The sequence below is a fragment of the Oxyura jamaicensis genome, chromosome 4, assembly GCF_011077185.1.
Source record: "Oxyura jamaicensis isolate SHBP4307 breed ruddy duck chromosome 4, BPBGC_Ojam_1.0, whole genome shotgun sequence".
In the NCBI taxonomy this organism is placed as follows: Eukaryota; Metazoa; Chordata; class Aves; order Anseriformes; family Anatidae; genus Oxyura; species Oxyura jamaicensis.
The window spans coordinates 71,626,676-71,641,665 of record NC_048896.1 but is presented as its reverse complement, the minus strand read 5'-3'; positions in this window follow the sequence as shown (position 1 = coordinate 71,641,665).

Here is a 14,990-nt window from a genome sequence, read left to right as displayed (position 1 = left end):
TCCCTTCCTCCCTTCCTCCCTTCCTCCCTTCCTTCCTTCCTTCCTTCCTTCCTTCCTTCCTTCCTTCCTTCCTTCCTTCCTTCCACTATTTTTCCCCTTTCCTTCCCTTCTTCTCCCTTCCCCAGTTCCTCCCTCTGCCCTTCTCCCTCTTTATATATTTTAAAATTATTACTATTATTATTTTTAATTTATTTTTCTCACAGGTTTTTCACTCTGGGCCAGGCCAGGCCTGCAGCACCAGGGCAAACAAGCAGGGCACCCATCCACCCTTGCAGTCTTCCATTTCCTCCACCATTTCCAGGAACAACATCTTCATTTGCTCCTGCTTTTAAGAAGGAAAGCACTCGCAGGCAGCCAACATCACCAGTGTAACCTCAGAAGAACCCACAGCTAATTTGGGGTGAAGCAGACCATTTTTAATACCCGCTCTCCCCCCTCCCCAGCTGTTTACCAGACACTGCTTGCTTTCCAACGTGTCTCAGCCAGCATCCTGCCGTGGTGCCTCTTGTGCACGCTTGGAGAGCAGGCACCAGCTAAAAGGGCTACCAGAAGAGGAAAGGGATTTCAGCTGAAATGAACAAACTGGAAGATATAAACACTTTGTGTCCGACACAGCAGCATTCACCACTAAACTGTGTGCCTGTTTCTCATCTATGCCGTGGGCCTTTGGGTTTGCAGGATCCTTCCGGGGGAAGGCAGCAAAATGGAGACATCTGCCCCGTGCAGCAGCAACAGTAAGCACAATAAATCAGAAGGTGCTCGACTGGGGTTTTCTTAAACAAGACATGTGGAAGAGTATCAGTCCTTTCTTAAAAAAGCCTTGTTCCATGAGAATAGATAACAAGGTCAGTCAGGAAAACGTGAAGGTATAATATTTAGAATAAACGAAGCATTATTCAATTTAATGTTTAAAATGCAATGTTAAAAGCATAATATAATCATAATAAATGCCCGCTGGCTAAACCTGCTTTGGAGGCACGAGAGTGTCTGTACTGTCATGTAATTTCCTGATGTCACTGTCCTGGTTTTCCATTATATTATGCTCACAGTGTTCAGTCTCTTGGACTGTGCTTTGTGCTGCTCCTACACACACACACACACACACACACACACACACACACACACACAGACACAGACACAGACACACACACACACACACACACACACACACAAAAAAGTGTTTTGTTGTTGTTGTGTTTTTTTTTTTTTTTTTCAGGAAAGCTCCTGAATTTTGCTGTTCTTCACTCAATGCTCAACGACTCTCCACTAAAAGCAGTATTTGGCTGAAATCTGGGTTGCACAGATAAACTGTGCAATTCCGTATAGAGACACCACAGCAAGCTGCAAATGAGCACATTTTACTCTGGCTTGGAGGACCTCAGATCCATAAGCAGCTGAATATAACACAGAAAGGAGAAACCATATAGCAGCTTCCCACCCATGTGACCCAGAACATGCGCTGCCTTCCACAAAATCTGCTGAAGACCTAAAGTACACAAGTAACTGCATTTTTCTGCTGGCATAAAATCCTGCTTCAAAGCATCTCCTCTCTGCTGTCAGGCCAGAATAGCCTGGTGCATACCTCCCAGCTAACTGTTGTACAAAACCAGGCATCTCCCCCCTTATTTTCCCAAGAGGCAGGGTGTGGTTGTCGGGCAGAGGATGCCCACTTCACATCTCCATGATTCGGTTCTGTTGCCTCTTACATGCAGGTTCCTTCCCCTAAATTCAGCTCGGTTTCCACGGACTCCGCCAGGGGCAGGTAAAAGCTGATAATTCACTCACTGGCTTTCTGTACAGAGGCAGATGGCACTTAATAGACGGCACATACCCAATTTGCAGGCTAATATTCACTTAACTGCCCAGGAAAGAAACGAACCCTTTTGTATTCAGTCACTATCATTATATCAACAATAAATGGAAAAGGAGAATCTCTGATACTTTTTATTAAAATACAGAGCTCTCCTACTTTCTCCACACATTTACCTCAACTGTGTTCTGTAATATGCTACAGATAGACATTTTTAATGGAAGTATGCAAATATTTGGGATATAAGACTGAAATATTCAACCTTTATTTCAAAATTTGCCGTATTACGTAGGCCTGCTGCTGCTAGAACAGAGTACTAATACATCTAACTTAACAACTTTCTCCAAGGACTCTAAATCTTGGCATGTAATGTGGAAGGTTTTTTATTGAAAACAAACAACTGAAATAGCCCATTAGGACGGTTAGCCCAGAACCCTGCCTTGCCATGCTCATTGCTTACAATCAGGACCCGTGGTATAATGCAATTACACGGCTGTGCGTTGTGCGGTGTCCTAGGAAAATATATCTGGTCGTACGTCTTTTCTTCCTCTGGTAAAAAGAGCTTGTGGACAGCTTGATGGCAGGATATGGCTGGTCTTTGTGTGTGGCGATAGCCAGACTAATGGTAAGGATTAAAGACTAAACACTCTAATTGCCTGTGCTTTTATTTGGTTTTGAATAACGTTTTGAATAATTTTTATATCCGAGTGGCCTGTACTTGCCCATACCTATTCGATTGTTACAGTGCTCATTGGCAGGGCTTGGGCCCATTCCCAGCTTAATTTGTGGGGAAAATTTGTACCTGGGACTGTTCCCAGTAAATAGTACTGGCAGAATATATGGACAGCAGTGGTATTTTCTTATCCAGAAGCCTAGAGAACAGGCCCCGGTCCATTTTATTTACCAATTTTTATTGGTAATTTTTTATTTATTTGACAGTTTTTATTTTCTCATACAGTCTCTTTATAAATACCTGCAATAATGGGTAAGTTCTTATGGTGATTGTCTCATTTTGGGTGAATCTTGAAAGCTTATTATATAAAAGCCTTGGACTAAATATTTTCCTGCAATGCAGTCAAACAACCAGGAGAAACAAATTCCATTCTGATGTAATCAGAACTTAGGGTATGCATGAGCTTTGCTTTGGTTAAAACTTTTATCAATAAAATCTTGCAGCAAAACCATCTTAATTACTACATATATTATTAAGATACCAAGAACAACAGGTTGGATTTGAGGAGCACATTTCCCTTATGCTGAGAAATTTCTTTCAAAACCAGCAGGAACTGCACAGAGTTGATTTTCCCAGTTAAAATGTCCAAATTATAAAGCCACTCCGAGCCTAGCACATGATATGGACATGAAGAAAAAGGGCCAGAATACAGGGTCTGCATTACCCCTACAGCTTCTTAGTTTTAGTAATGGGTGAGAGCCATGTTTGCCTGGAGTGAGAAGGTGGCTGTGTATTATCTGTCTTGGTGATAACTCACAGGTTAGTGTGTTCGCACTGCTTTCTGGCTCCTTTAGAGATTTGCTTTGGAGATAGTCAGAGCAACCTAAAGCAGTGACAAGGAACAAAGCAGGAGCTGGCAGTGTGGATGATCTATCAGGACTGCTCAAATTCACTTTCTGGATCTTTTTTTTTTTTAAAAAAAAAAATTATTTATTATTTATTTATTTATTAAACAGGCTAAATAACAGGCTAAATGTCCTCAGTGTCATAATAACTACCCTGGATTTCTGGTGTAATGAGAAATGATGGTGTGGAGTCATCACATGAGTCTATATCATTTGTATTCATACTCTCCACCCTACTCCAAGGTGCACTTCCCACTGTCAAGGATGTGCCTTCTAGCACACCTTGTCCAGGTGCTGTGTATAATGGACAAGTATGCAGGATGGATTGCACGGGATGGAGTGCTCAGGAGTCCACAGCATCCCTTAATAGGCAGAAGTAGGATCTTCGCAGATAGTCTTTGAATTAAGGTCACCAAAGCACTTTGTAATTATTTGTTTCACCAGCCTGATCAACAGTCATAATACCAAGGAACAGGGTTGCTGCCACTTATGCTCATCTAAAGATGTAGGTCAGTGGCACAAAAGGAACGAACTCCACAGCCCTAACACATGCATTCTTGCTGCAGTTTAAAATTTAACTCAAACTGTATTTTAGCTGGAAACATATTCTGTCTTCTCTAGTTGCTTTTACTTTTAGGCTGCTAAACACACTGAATTGTCTGGTGATTTTGTTACCTAGACAAATGTCTACATGGAACAAGTATGAAACCACTAAACTGATTTTCACTTTTGATTTTAAAACAAGATTTTGCAGTAGGTCTCTAGAGGCGAGATCTAACAAAAGATTAATCCCAAGTCACCTAACTGTTTGGTATTAGCCTTAGGAAGTTTATTGTTCATAATACAAAGCTCTATTTTGATAGCAGATGTTAATGCCTTTACTCAAACTGATCTCAGCTGATAGCATTACTGAAAAAGCTCTTAGCAACCTAGAAATTGAAGTGCTATCTCTATTTGTGTATGACAAATACATATGGCAGACATCAGTTTAAAGTATTTCTCCAACTAGACAGCTTGATATTCAATACTCAAATAGGAAAGACAAATTATTCACACAGATCTACAGAGCAGAATGAAATCAGATGACTAGCAACTGCATAAGCTAGGTTCATGAAAACAATCTTTGAATATTATGGGTTGAATATAAAGAACACACAGAACAGATCAAATCCAAAATGCAATACTGTATTTCTATTCACTGGGTATCAATGTGCCCCTTTTATTGGTCTTTCAGCATCCAAGGAAGTCGTGATTAGATGTCATAAGTGTTCCATTTTCAAAGAATAGATAAATAGCATGAAAGTCCCCTTAAGAGTGTAAGAAGAAATCCCCCCACACTATTTCTGGTTCCTAGTAAACTTCGCTGTTCTTTGAGAAATACCATTCCTTCAAGATATCATGCAATTGTACATCTGCAAATGCCAGAGATACTATGATGATGCCAACACCACTGAAAAAGTCCTTCAATGTATTACATACTTCTCCTAACTACGCTTCTTGTCCCAAATATTATTCACTATTCATTTCCAGTGACCTTTTTTTCAGTGTTAGACACCAGCATTGGTTTATACATTAAACAAGAAGAATCTTAATGTGAGGGTCACCAGTGAAATGTTAGGAGATAATTATACAGTAAATGATGAACAGAACTTACCACTACTATTTTGTAATCATCATCATTTGTGCTTTATTGTTTTACTGTTATTGTTTTAGTGTTATTGCTTTAGTGTCACTGTTACCTCTAAAGGCATCAATTGAGTTTATGGAGGCTGTTGAATGCTGCAATGGTTCAGATTATTATTATTATTATTATTATTATTATTATTATTTTCCTGGACTTTGGCAGTTTGAGTTTGCTTGCAGTTTTGTAGCCAGGCTGGAGTAAGTGGGGTCATAGCAACAAAGCTAAGTGTACCTGAAAGTGTTTACAAAAATAAATAAATAACTAAATAAATACAGTGCCCAATTTAGTTTTCAAGAACAATAAGCAGACACAACTCAGTTTCTGAATAACTAGAAATCTGGATTATCATGAACAAACTTACTTGAAAGGAAAAATATGAAATTATTATTCCAGTATAGATGGAACACAAATTATCAGATTACAAAGCTTAGATTTCCCTTAAATAAGACCCTTAGAAAATTGCAGAAACTGGGAATTCACACTTTTTGCTTCACCCATTTACTATGTAACAAGAAATTCTTCATAATTCCAGAATTTCAAAAATGTTTTGGAAATAATAATGCTAGTGATTTTCTACATTTTCATGAGGTTATGCTCCTTAGTTTGTTCATTCTCTGTGATTCAATGGAAGAAAGACACATGAACTGTGCCTGATATGATTATTTATCAACAGAATCTATTATGAAATTTTCCAGCAGGCACAGGGAGATGATGAAAACAGATCTGACTTGTGACCTAGCTACCTCTTGTGGCATTAAGCATAGTGTCTTCAGAAGAGATGAGAAACCACTTGTTCTTTGGCTGTAACATAAAATTCTTAGGCACCAAATATGCCTTTTCCTTTAGCTACTCTTTGGCCATCCACTCTCTTTTTTTCAGGCTTGCAATGTTCAGTCTCTTCTCTGGACCACACGCTGGAATACAGGATATCATCTTGGTGAGGATTAATATAAAAGACATTTGTGTCCTGGTGATGGACATCTATTTGACCAAATAGAGAGGACAAAAAGACATTTATTTTCCTATGGTAAATACTTTTTCTTGAATCAAGTGTCTATTTTAAATAATATTTAGAGTAGAAGTTAAAAGACTTCAGGAATAGAAATACATTTATTCGAGGATTTAATTTTATGAATTTAACATTCTTCAGACCTTACAGCCAGAAGACAAAGCTACACAATATTACTTGTATTCACTTTTAACTCATCTGTGTTTGACTATTGAATGACTATTTTCCAGTTTGATATCTAAGCAATAAATCCTCCAATAAGCACCATGAAAAGCTAAGACAAATAAATACTTGATTGACACAGGTTTTATTATATTGCATGAGCTGATGACCACAGGTAAAATTAATTAAATTTTATCATTGATGTCTCTGTTTTAAAACTGTTGTAAAAGAACTGGATCACATTTAATTGTTAGTAGTATACACTGCCACTACAGGACAATAAGGTCATTAGGCTAGCAAATGTTACCCATATTCATTTTGTTATGGGGAAAACAAAAACACCACCGCCGTCACCACCGCCAACAACAATAACGCATTTTATTTGCTTATTTTAAGCTAAGGTCTTCATAAAAGCAGGCACACAGGAAAATATTCTTGAAGCAGTGAGTTTTACATAGGACTATAGTTAATTGTGTCAGTAAGACCTGTTATGGTTTCCATGCTTTGAACCCTATAGTTTTAATGGCATCCTTATCTTGGCCGTGGGCTACTCTAGAAACTTGGTACCATCTTCATTGGGTGGATAATGCTCTGTCCTGGACAAACAACAACAACAACAACAACAGAACAAACAAACAACAACAAAAACCTGCATCTTTGTAGTGGATTTAAAGTAGGCAAGCCCCATGACCTGTTCTCTGTTCATATTTCAGGCTAGTTTATATTTCAGGTAGTTAACATCAGGCAGTTAACATCTTTGGTTCAAAGCATCAGATAGTACTGAGGAAAGGCTTATCTTGGGATGATGAACAAGGTGCTGAGTCACTTGGCTTGGATGGGTCCTAAATAGATTCAAAATGAGGCTAAAGGTTGACCTTTGGAAAGATTCAATGAAAATTGAGACTGGTGTCTGGAAATTCCAATGAAAGCCAGAAATAAATTTTACCTTGTGCTTGGAGATAGTGCTGGCAGACTTTTCGCTAGCTGGACTTGTGTTTTAGAGACTCCTAAGATGCTTTTGTTCTCAGCTCTAAAGTTGGGGGCAAGTTTTTAGAGAAATTTTAATCATTTGACTATGGGATCCACATGTAATTCTCTCATTTTAGTCACAGAACATCAGAGATACTTTTAACCAGCTATCTTGCAAAACTGTTTTCATTTAGAAATTGCAGAGTACAACATTTTTTGTTTCAGATTATTTTAAAAAATCACAAAAGCATTTGATTTCTGTCTGTTCAAATAAAAACTCGGAATGTTCTGAAAAAATGAATCAGTATTTAGAATCTTAACATGTCAGTACTACCTGTATTTTTATTTTTATTTTTTCAGGTAAAAATGTACATATCAGGAGATCTCAAAGGCTGAGATCTAGAATGAATTTCACTAACCATTGAAATTTTCTTCATTTTGTGGATATGGTCGTAGGTTCATTTAAACCAAAACAGTAAAAAAAAAAAAAAAAAAATCATGTATGTTGCAGTTTCACTCCTCCCAACAAATTGATGTCATTAACTAAAAAGTTGAAAGAATGATTGAAAGAGAGATTCTCCTTTGCATCTCAGGAGGACCCATCTGCATTGTCAAGCTCATCAGGTTGCTGTACAAACTCACAAAGCTTCATTTTAAGAGTATTTAAATGGTTTGCTTTCACTGTTCTCACTGGAAGGCTGTTACAGATTCTGAATATTTGGTCAGGAGGTTTCTTATCTCCAGTCCGAATGAATGAATAGCAATTTACACCTATTTATTTTTGTACCCAAACTAACATAACTAATTGCATACCTTTCCTGGTATTACCTATTACGGAGCGATTCCCTTCTACTATATTCTCATGAAATCAGCTTTTTCCCTGAAGAACCAGGGACATTTTTCGTAAAAGCTTAGATAAATATCTTATTATTATTATTCTTTAATTTATTTTTAAAAATAACAACTTCCAATTACTCAGTCCAGGTTTATTTTCAATACATGTTTATCTTATAATATTTGCATTATTTAAAAGAGCTAATATCTCAGGTTTTTGATGCAGTATTGATGAAGAAAGCTGTGAGGTGTGACATCTAAGAATAGCTGTACTGTATGTTTATTAATAACCCATATTATTTTATCTGTATCTTAGAAATCAACATTTTTTTTTTTCATAATGATGCAGTTCTGGGAGTACTTACTCTGTTATTATCTTGCATTGCTACTCATCACTTCATTTTAATTTCTATGAATCTGTAAGAGTTCTTATCTTTCACTACCCATATAACCATGACTGCTCTTCCATTGTGTATTTGTTATCCTTACAATGGTGGACATCATACCCTTTACTAGCTGTTCCAGTTTCTTTGTTTCTGCTGCTTAAAACCCCCACTTTTCACAAAGTCCTACAGATATTGATTGGAACGGACCCTGGGGTCCAGTTGATCCATCTTTCCTCTTGAAGCAGGACCATATCCAACATCAGATTGAGTCACCTGTGGCTGAGACATGAAAATCTCCAAGGATACAGATTCCACCCTGAACAATGTGATGCTGCATGTAAATTATTCTCTTATTGCTTGTTGTTCTTCTCCTGTTCTTCAAGCATATTCCTTTCACTAAGTACACTCTCTACTACAGCTTTCTTCTTAATGCTTCAGCCTTCTCCTGACTGATGTTCCTTTATCTTTTTAATACCTCTATTTGTATGAATTTTTCTATTTGTGCTAAAATAAGCATGCACATCACACTTTTCCATTTTAATCCTCTTTTCTCATTTGCATTTTTTCCAGTCTCAATCCTAGAATGTATCTTAAGAATCCTTATCACAAATGACTCTCAATGGTCAAACATCTTTGTATCTTTCCACCCTCACCCATCATCATCATATTATATGTTGAGAACATCTTCCCATAGCTTCTTTATCCTTCATGGAGTACCAGAGGAATTATATTAAACACTGAATGGGGCCCTTTTTCTTTAAGCATCTTTCCCAGGATATTAATTCACCATTTAGTGATTGAAATGTGAATTTTGTCATGTCATGTGAACTTCTGGAACTTTTTGCCTGTTCCAGTCAGATTTCTTTTAGACTTTACATCTGCATGCTGTTTCCTGCTGCAGACAAAGGACGCTGAAGGAATCACATGAAAAATATGCCATAATTTTTATTATTTCAAGGCTTTTAATAAAAGCCCTCTCTCTAGTAATGGTTAAGACAAAGATGCAGAATATGTTATCTTGCAAGATAATTATTCATAGTGTTCTTCAACACACTGTAATGTTAAACAATCTTATCTATAACAAAGAAGAATTTGAAAAGTCTTTTATATATATTTTGACTAGGAAAATGAGATTAAGGACACTTAATTTTCAGAAGTGCACAACTCAACAAAATTCCTGTAATCAAGAATAAATGCTATGACTCACCAAAAGCCTCATTAAGCCTTTGTGAAGAATCAAACGGTGAGGATAGATGGTTTTCTACAGTCAGTCCCTGAATTCCCTGTGCTTCTCTTCCTGCCTGTTCGACTTGCCACTGACTGATATATCGCTGACCATTATATTTCAGAAAGTGTAATCTTGCTCTATGTTTATCTCTTCATTTTGCTTACATATTCCTTTTTATAATGCCAGATATCTCTCCTGAACCCTAATTCCGCTGTATTTTACTTTCCTAATAAAGTAATTTCTAGCTCCTATGTACAAGCAACCCAAGATTGCCAAAGAAGAAATGCGAGATAGCTCATTTCTGCAAAAGATGTAACATGGAACGCTGGATTCAGTATGAAGTTAAGAGCCTCAAAGAATAAGCTTCCATTACCGGTCACTACAGTCTATATATAAATCAGAAGCATTATGACTGAGTGAGAAACTTATCCTTGACTTATTGGTAGGCTATCTGACTAATTGGTATCCTTGAGGATTGTTATATCTCACAAGGAACATTTCTGGGATATGGACAGCTTGGTTTCATTCAATTTCACGCCACTTCAGCACATGATTAGATCAGATTTAAATGGATGGACTTTACCTATGACTATTTGGAAGGACAAATCTAATTAACCTGATTGTTTTTCTATGTATTCTTTATCTTTTCTAAGTTCTGAGCTCTTATCGATTACCAGTAGCCACAATAAAACAGTTGGATAAAATATGCATGTATTTTTTTGGCAATGACTGTAAACCTAGATTAATTTAATTAAATTATCTGGGATAAAATAAAAAATAGAGGGATTCATTATATAAGCTGGAACCCTCAGAGCATTTGACTCATGTTTGGTGAATAAACACCAATGAGTAAATATATCCCGCCTAAAAAAAAAGGTAACAGCATATCTCCAGAAGACATGTCAATCCACTGTGCTTAAACAACTCAACATAAAATGTTAGAAATATTTCCACATATCCCTATCACTTAATCACCCATCCAGTCTTCTTTCACTACGAATTTCTGAATGGGATCTCTCAAAGAATATAGAAAGTCACTGATTTCAGAGTTTATCTGCACCCCAACATATGTTTGAAAATTCAACATTGGCAGTACATGGTAAAATATTGAGAAGAATTTTTATAATATAATAAATGAGACTAGTGAAACTTAAACTGGCTAGGAAACCATATGTGATTGAGTAAAAACTGTCCAAAATCAAAAGCTTCTCTCTGAAGCCCCTTCTAATCTTAGTAAGTATTTCTGTATACACCGGTAAAACACTGCTTCCTAGGTACTTCTGTAGTTGTCTTAAGAGTGCAGATAATACAGATATGAGAAAAAAATCTGACATATGTGGATGAATTCAGAGGCAGCTTTGGAGGTACAGAGAACAAAACCTGTGCAGTCCCCACATTTGTTCTAGTAGTGAGAAAAGTTTTGTATGTGAACAGGGCTTTGTATGTGATTTTGGGCTTTCTGACTGGTACAGTTATGTTGAGGAAAGATATCTAGTCTTTGACTTGTGCTGACTTCAGATAAAACCAGAAAACTTCTTGGTAGTTCACTATCAGTCAGCTAACATAGGTTGCAACCCCAGTTACTTATCTGCTATAATCTGCTTATGATGAATGAGTGGCTGAAATGTAACTCTGTTCATGAATATATCTGCTGAAAATGACTGGACCACAGACTATAGTGGTTACTCATGCAGTACCATGTCAAGTGCTACTGTTGCCAAACTTTGCAGGTTTTTTGATTGTTTCTGCTGAGGGTAGCATTTCAGAAAGGGAATCTTTCTTTGTGTATTTATATGCATACATACAGCTAACATTCCTTGCATCATGAATGGAATTTTTTGCTCTGGAATTTCACAAGTTTTGGGGTTTGTTCTCCTTGCTCTGTCTTTTTATTGCCTTGTTGTAGTCCATGGTTAGCAGGGGAAGGGCAACCTTTTACCAATTAACCCAATACTTAGCTCACCATTGATCACTACATCTTCAGATATTTCTTCAGGCTTGCAACAGGATGCCTGTCAATTTTTCCTGCAGCAGCATTTCCAGTCAGTCAGTAAAGGCAGTTGAAAGCTCACATCCATAATTCACTGTATTGCTCCATTTGTTGATATATTCTCTTGCTCCAGGATTCTAAAATCTTCCTTGCATTTATTAAAAGAACCCTTCCCATCTTTCTTTCCATTCTTGAGTTTCAAGTCTTTTTCATGCCCTTGGTGGGCTGGAAATTACAAATAAAATACACAGGCAACACTGCTCCCTGATTCAACCACATGACAGGCCTTGTGCCATATCTCCACTCTTAAAAAGATATATAGAGAGTTCTCATAGCTTTTTGTACCATTTTAAGATTACTTTTCTGTGTCACCCTTCCTAATAATGTAGGACATACCAAAATCCTGCAAATTACAAAATAACAGAAAGCAAATTAAAGGACTATCTTGCTATTTTTTCCACATCTTCAGAAAGGTTGTGTTTTCTCTCTTTCACTGCTTTGGCAGGCGCTTAATGATTAAAAGGCTAATCCTTCCTGGAAGGGTGAGTAAATGGAAACTCCAGCTGTGAGGGAAAAGAAAGAAGACCATGTTTGATATTGCTACAGACCATCAAGCAAAAATCACAAAGCAATCTAGTAGAGAGAGACAGAAGACTTCTGTTTCTTTTTCTGAAAAATGTAACAGGCATTGACCCGATGTCCTTTATTGTTTCTAGAAATTTGGACAGCCAGCTTGAGATAACCACTAACAAGAACCAAATTGTTCATTACAACTTTGCATAAAAACTTATTTTAGCTTTGCGTTATACACTACTGATACAAATAATGGAGCTAGTTTGGCCATGAGGAACTGCAATCCTATCGACCTTGCAAGAATGTTCTCTCTTTTATTTGAAATAAATGAAAACTGTGTACAGATGTTACCAACAGTACCTTCTTTCAAGTCCCAAATACAAAATAGATAAATCATCCTCTGAACCTCAAGTGCTCTGTGCTGCAAGGTGCTGAATGCCACCTAAACAATGATACACACACTTCTGTTAAAATAGTTGAGAACTGAGGATACTCAAGACCATAAAGTTTTTTATGCTGCTGGCTGTGATGTTATTAGAAAAACAGTACAATGTCCAACTTTAAAACAACCTATGAAGTTGTAATTTAAAAGTAATGGTTCTATAAAATATTTTATTATGGTTGTCCAAATTCATTTAACAACAATTATGGTTTATAAAATATTGCCATAGTGTCTGTAATGAGGTTCTCAGTAATTAATTTGAAACACCGTAAAAGCCTCCCTCTTCTTCAGATATTCAGTCTTCGATTGACATGTGGAGTTTTGTATAGGATTGCACTTGGAAACACAAAGTTACTCAAAGGAAAGTGGCAACGGGGAGTTGGGAACTGTGTGTAGATTCCCTTTCCAGCCCAGCTATGCCACTACTTGTGTGTATATATGTAAATCTCTACCCATTTGACCTTAAGCCTCCATGCAATATCTCTTAGTGATGCTGTGAGCATTAGCAAACTTGCAGTGTCTGCAGAGTCTCAGTCTGAGCTAACCAATGCAAAGCATTCATATTTTCTTACATATAGGAATTATTTTACAGACATACCAAAAAGCTTTATTTATTTATTTATTTGTTTGTTTTCTCTGAGGCTTCAGATTGGGTTGGTGGAAGTAGGCGTATATGTTTGGGCCTGAAACATCAAAATATACCTTCTAGCATCCATCATTTTTTAAGCTAAGAGAAAGCTGATCCTAGGTACCTTAACAGCCAATAATTCTATATAGGCTTATGAATGCACCGGGGGAAATAGAGATGTGTTAGTTATGGTTTCAGATATGTCTATGCTGATTGTGTCAGACTGCCATGGAGAAGAAATGGGACTGGATTGCTAATAAGACAGATAAATCCTTGGTAATTACAACAGTACTCTTCTACATATCTGAACAATCAATCATCAGTGGAAGCAGAAGTAAGCAAACTGGTGCCTTGATGGTACAAAAGAATCCCCTTACAACTGTCGGAAACCAAATCATTAATAACATGGGAATCAATTTCTGCTTCTTTTCTCTGCTCATTCAGCAATATCACGGCAGAGAAGAATTGGGAAAGGGAGAAACCAATAGCTGAAACTTAATTTTTGAAACTACAACTTAATGTCTTTTCTCAAGTTGAAGTGAACAGTGCTGTGGTCCAAATCGCTCAACAAGAAAGACAATATTGAGCAAGAAGTAATGACAGACACAGAATGAAAGTGGGGGGGGAAGTCAGGAAAAGAAAAATTGGTACAAACCATGGGGAACATCTCAGCTGTAAAGACACAAGTGTGATATGTCCTGTTAAATTTCCTAATTCTTAATTAAGTTTTTTCAGTACAGCACTTTTAAAGTAAAATTTATGTGTTAATTTAAGTGTTATGACTGACAGATGGCAAAACAGACTTCAGAAGTGAATGTTTTGCATGTGAGTACATTCGGTCATTCTTAAGTTACAGATGCTAAGGAATAAACAAGCATTCCTGACAACGACATGGGTTTGTCACCCTAGGCCAATTTAAGAAGTATATAATCTTGCAGATTCATCAGAAGGTGTTTTTTTTTCTTTGCCCTTTTTGACATTTAAGTTTTGCTGAGTTAAATTTCTGATGGTCTCCAATACATATTTCCATCTTGTTGCTTTACCTAAATAAATGTGGGTATGTTAATATTTTCCTTTATAACAAAGAAAATAATCTCATAACAGTTAATTTACGGGGGTCACGTTCAAAGCTTTAATTTCAGTTTAGCATAAGTGTGTGCTGGTATTCTAACTACACATTCAAGAACACCCAGTAGACACACTGATTGTTTTAATTCTCAAGTGCTGTTTACCCACAGAGTGTCCTCCACCTGTAGAAGAATGGTCCCCAAACAGCAGGTAGTTCTTGTGCCTGCTTTGCATCCACTTTAGCATGAGATGAGTGGTTGGGAAACTAAATGAAAAATCAGGTTCTGCATCTTCAATTTGAAATGTGTTAATTAGCCTAAAGCCTTAGCTTGCTTGTAATTGTTATGATATTAGAGTCCCTATCAGCTGACTCTTCTTTCGCTCCTTCCCTGTCAATACATTTCATTACACATTCTCCTGATGCTTTCTTGAGTCTTTTCCAATCAATCTTCAAGTTTAATTATCACAAACCAGAAATGAGGCTGATTGCAGATGTTGATTCCAACAGCCTCGGTCAAAATAAATAAATAAATAAATAATGTCTTTTTGCTGCTAAAGAGTAATTAAAAGCATCTGGGAATGATTAGAAACTTGAGCAGATGTCTTGTGTTTCTGGAATCCATGTCACC